Raw genomic sequence first — 5,843 nt, 5'->3', positions numbered from 1 at the left:
GGGGTGGCGTTCGGTTTGTGTGCCTTCCCTGGGAGGAAGGGCTTTACCCACTTTGAGGGGACCCATTTGAGCCCGGTGGGGGTGGACACGCAAGCGCACCCACGACCCCATGTCACCAGGTCAAATGGCCCTTCCACCTTCCATGTCTCTGGGTCTTTAATAAGGACAGGTGGTCGGTCCTTAAATTGGGTTGCGGCCTGGGTATTAAAATGCCTCGCGATGGGCGGGTTGAGGCACTCGAAGCTGCAGTTTAAAAAATTGATGGTAAACAATGCCCTGGCCAGTCGGATCTGAGGGGACTCCACCTTCACTGCCCCATTATGATGTTCAAGAGTTCGTTTGAGGCTCTGGTGGGCCCGCTCAACCACGGCTTGCCCTGTCGGGGAGTAAGGGATGCCGGTTTTATGACTTACTCCCCACTCCTGCAGGAAGCTTCAGAACTCCCTGGAGGTGTACCCTGGCCCGTTGTCTGTTTTGATCTCTTTAAGGATTCCCAACACAGAGAAGGCATGCAACAGATTGTTTTTTGACATCTGCTGTCTTCTCTCCTGTGTGGGCAGAAGCATACACGGCCCCAGAAAAGGTATCCACAGAGACATGCACAAACTTGAACTTGCCAAAGGAAGGGATGTGGGTAACATCCATCTGCCAGATCTCACAGCTTTGGAGTCCTCGTGGGTTGGCGCCAGCATTGATGGCCGGAAGCTGGAATGACTGGCACTGTGGGCATGTGGCCACAATCGCTTTTGCCTGGTCCCTGGTCAGCTGGAATTGACGGACCAGGCCGGGCGCATTCTGATGGAACCGCTGGTGGCTAAGTTTTGCCTGCTGGAAAGCATCGGGAAGCGGGGCCATTTCAACAGGAGCAGCTAGGGCATCGGCACGCCGATTCCCCTCTGCAATGAACCCCGGAAGGTCGGTGTGAGACCTCACATGCAACACGTAAAATGGATGCTCTCGCTGGGAGACCAATTCTACGAGAGGCGAGAGCAATTTGAACAGGGTCATGTTGGAGACCTCCTGGAGAACTGCGTGTTCTGCTCTGGACACCACACCGGCTACGTAAGCCGAATCGGTAACCAAATTGAAAGGCTCGGAAAAACGCTCAAAAACCCGGACAACTGCGGCCAACTCAGCAATTTGAGGTGAACCCTCAACGGTGGTAACATCGGTCTCCCACTGCTGAGTTTGGGGATCTTTCCAAGTCACTACGGACTTGTGAGATGCCCCGGACGCATCGGTAAAGACAGTCAAGGCTTTTAAGGGCTTCCAGCTCTGAATTCTTTTTAGAGATAATTTGAACTAGTTGTCCTGATTGAATAATTTGTGGTTTTGTTTATGGACTGAAATTTGTCCGGTGTAAGAATCCAGAGCGAATTGGAGAGCCTCATTTTCCATGAGGAGGTGTTCCAGCATGGCCTTGGTCAGCTGGCCAGATTTTAGTTGGATTGGCATGTGTATACAGGTGAAGTCAACACCGGCCAGTTCCCTGATCCGGAAGCGAGCCTTCCGGATCAACTCAGCCATCAGCTCTTGTGGCCGTGTCATTCTTTTGGACCGATGGTGGCTGAGGAACACCCACTCTATGATTAAGAGGGGGTCCCTCGAACCAGGGTCCTCAGATGTTTCAGCAGATTTGTCCCACTGGAAAATCAACCCGTGGAGGTGTGGCAGACTTCCCAAGATGATAAATTGGAATGGCAAGTCCGGGTGGTAACGATGTGCCTGCCTCTGCGAGATGGTTTTCTGCACCTTTTCTAAGGCTGCTGCAGCCTCTGGGGTAAGGGTCCTAAGAGAACTGAGCTCTTCTCCCCCTTTCAAAAGATTGAAAAGGGGGGCTAGGTCTTCCGTGGGAATCCCCAGCCAAGGTCTTACCCAATTCAAAGTCCCACACAGTTGTTGAGCTTCCACTAAAGAGGACACCTTGGTGTTAATTGCCAATTTTTGCGGAACAATGGTCCGCTTGGTGATTTCAAGGCCAGGGCGGCATCTTTTGGATCTTATCTTCCTGAAGCTCGAACCCTGCAGAAGTCAACACATCGGTTGTCAGGGCAAGAGCATGGGTAAGTGCATCATCGTTAGGAGCACAAATTAAAATATCATCCATATAATGCAGTATGATTGAGTTTTTTGCTGCCTCACAGACAGGGGACAGCAGGGAAGAGACGTACCGCTGGCAAATCACTGGTGAATTTTTCATGCCCTGAGGCAAGACTCGCCAGTGGTACCTCTTTGCTGGGGCTTCACGGTTGATGGTAGGAACCGTGAAGGCAAAGCGCGGGGCATCATCTGGGTGCAGGGGAATTTGAAAGAAACAATCTTTAATGTCTAGGACAGCCAAATTCCAATTTTGGGGGAGCATGGTTGGGGACGGCATCCCTGGTTGGAGAGCGCCCATATCTTCAATGATGTTATTAATTTGGCGGAGGTCGTGGAGGAGCCGCCATTTGTCTTTGTTAGGTTTCTTGATGACAAAGACGGGGGAGTTCCATGGAGACATGGACTCCACGATGTTGCCCTTTTTTAGCTGCTCCTCTACGAGTTCCGAGAGCGCCTTTAATTTTTGTTTGTTGAGCGGCCACTGCTCTACCCAAATAGGTTTGTTTGATTTCCAGGTCCATTTGTGGGTAGGGCGCTCTTCAGTGGCCGCTACTGAAAAACCTGGGGAGCGCTAGGTAAGTCAATTTTGGCTCCCCACTGGGCTAAAACATCTCTCCCCCACAGGGGTTCCATATAATCTAAAACAAATGGGCTAACTGAAGCCATATGCCCATTTGGCCCCATAATTTGCACCACGCTCTTTGATTGTTTTGCCAATTGGAAACCCCCTACGCCCTGGATTCGTCCAGCAGCGCTTTGCAATTCCCATTGTGATGGCCACTCCCTTGCAGGAATGATCGTCACATCTGCCCCCGTGTCAAGCATCCCGTTGATCTTGGTGGATTGGCCGTTCCTTGAGATTTGGCATGTGAGCCGAGGCTTGTCTTGGCCCAAAGTTTGGGACCAGAACACTTCGAATAAAGGTGGTAAAATGTCAAGGTCGGGCTCACCATGCTTCATCTCAGATGGAGAAGCAGGAATGGCCTGGGCGATGGCTTGGCCCTTTGGTAGAGTGATTGGGGGATGCGCACAGATGACAGAGATGGCAAATGTGTCTGTGAGTGCAGGCAGCACCCCCGGAATGATGGTAATTTCCGAATTTCCGGGGGAGTGAATTTTGTGTCTCCTACAACGACACACTTACATCCGCGCTGGTACCAGGTGTTCGGTGCCTCGAACCCGACCATGGCAGATGTAGGCCGTGAATCAAAGGTGTTCAGGGTGTTCACGAGGCACAACCTAAAAGGGAAGGCACACAAAGAATCGGTCAGAGTTGGCAAAGTCACAGCAGGTAGAAATGTCGTGTCCGGTAGGGAAATTTTGTTTGGCGGGTTGGTAGGGGTAAGGGTGTGGGAATGTGGTCCCCTGCCTGGGTTTTTGGGCCTTGTGTTAAGGCTTCCCGCCTCATTTGTATCTTCGCGCAGGGGGGGACTGCGCTTAGACACTAGTTTTTTGGCTGGCTTTCTTTGGATGCTGCCTGCTCCTTGCGGAACTGGAGGAATTGTTTCGGCAAGGGGCAGTCAGGCATCCAGTGCTCTGGGTCGCCACACAAGTGGCATTGTCCCTGGCTTGGTCTCCTGGTCTTAGGAGAGGTTGGCGGTTGTTGGGCGGCCATCACGTCGCCGTCGTAGGTGGTGGCTTCGGCGAACGAGACGCAGCGGGTTGGAGGTGGCGTCTTCGGGTCATCCCTGGCCAGAGATGGTGTCTTCTTCTGGCATGCCTCTATCATTGACTGGATAGTTGGAGGAGGATCCACGGGGAGGCTCAGGGTGACTGCCTTGCAAATTGCATTCGCGTTGGCGCTAGCCAGCTCGGTTAGCATTCCCAGTCGAGCGCTCTCTGCCTGGACTTGGTCGATAGCCCTGCGGAGACACTCGACAAAGATGATAAATGGCTCCCCCCAGCCCCTGATAAATCTTTGTAAACGTTGGCTCCTGAACGGTAGGGCGGAGTGCTAAGAATGCCCGTTCGGCCATTCTAGCACTCTCCCGAAGCGCTTGACGGGGGATGTCTTGAGCCTGAAAGGCCCCGTCGGCCCAATTCCCAGCACCGATCAGTAGGTCGGTACAAACTGTTACACCACTGAGAGTTGTGGCTGTGTTGGGATTCTCCCACTACTGTGGGAGAATGTCCCTGATCCCCTTTTTCCACGCCTCCTCCCACACTAAAAATTCGGTGGGGTTGAGGAGACATGAAAAAAGCGTCCACAAGTCAGCGGGTACAACATTTGTTTCTAATAAAGAGGCCCGAAGGAGTCCCCAGAAGTATTCACTCTCCCGAGAAAACTCCCTTTGGGCCTTGCACAACTCCTTAATGGTGGAATGGGGGAATGGGGTCCACTGCGCTCGGGGGGGCCCTACGCTGTCATGATGGTAAGTGACAGGAGCAGCTGTAATAACTGGAGGCAGGCCATCACTTCCGGCATTGGAGGTGTGGGAACCGGAAGGCGGGGCGTGGGAAACCGGAAGCCGGGGGGAGGAGCTAACCGTGGGAACCAAGGCGGAGCTGGGGGGTGGAGCCGATGGAATTGGCTCCGCCTTGGGGGTGAGCCCAGAGGGCGGGTTTTGAAGAGAGGGAGGGGAAAGGGGCTTGTAAGAGGGTGGGGGATTAGGAGGGGCTTCGGGATAAGTTGGGGTGGGATTAGGGAAATAGGGAAGGGTGGAGAAAGGGTTGGCGGGAGAGAAGAAGGGATTATGGGGAGAAGGACGGTTGGTGGCGGGAAAAGCCATGTGGCTGCCGCCATCTTGGGCTCCACGGGAGCCATTTTGAGGAACGGTCTGGGGGCTGCCACCCTCAGAGACTGCAAACCTAACTTTGGGGCGAACAACTGGGGACTTGGGGGAGAAGGAATCGGGGGATTGGAAAGAGCCCTCCGAAGTCTGGCCAGGACTTCGGAGGCGGGGGGTCAGGGAGCCCTGAGGAGAGCCCGGCGGGTGGTAAGAAGCTGGTGCGGTGCTCTCGCGGGCTGCTCTCTTCAGGATCCCTTTATTTCTGGGGAGAGAAGGGGTGGAACGAGGGTCTGGAACACGGGGACTGGGAGAACAAGAACTGGGGGGTGGTTGTTCCCTCAATTTCTTACTTTCATCCAATTTTTGTTTTTCTTTTAATGCAGTCATAATTTGAAAACTCCAATATACTAGTCTTTTGTTCCGCCATCCCTCATTTGGTCCTAATTGAGATAATTTGTCACCGACCGAATTCCAAAAGTTAACATCAGTAACCGAATCTGGGGACAGCTCAGGAAATTGAGTGAACAACCACAGAACTAACTGCTTTAACTCTTTCTTAATAACTTTAACATCCCTCCCCTCAAGGGTACCCACAACTTGGTAAAACACTCTTTTCTGGGGAACGGAGAGCTTAGCACCCATCTCCGCCCCCAAAAAGCGAAAACCACGAAGCAAACTAAAGAAAAACGCTAACTAAAAATCCCCAACCACCAGCCCCAACCTCACCGGGCCCAGGGCAGAACCTAAGACCCGACCAGGCTGAACTGGAAGATTGGGCAGGGGTAGCTCACGAAGATAGTGAGCTGGAGCTACTCACCCAAACCGGTGGGACGCGGGGAAAAGCTCCGTGGGCCGCAGCTTCCTCCAGGAACAGTTCCCGGTTGTTGTTCCTATCCCTGCCCGGAGCGCTACCCCTAGAACGGGGTCTGCTCGACGGGACAGGGTAGCTTGACAGCCACGGAGCAAACGGCAGTCGTCAAGGCGAAGACCTCCTCAGCGCTGCTAACTCCTGCC

Source organism: Serinus canaria, chromosome Z (assembly GCF_022539315.1).
Source record: "Serinus canaria isolate serCan28SL12 chromosome Z, serCan2020, whole genome shotgun sequence".
Taxonomy (NCBI): Eukaryota; Metazoa; Chordata; class Aves; order Passeriformes; family Fringillidae; genus Serinus; species Serinus canaria.
Note: the sequence above shows the minus strand (reverse complement) of the source record.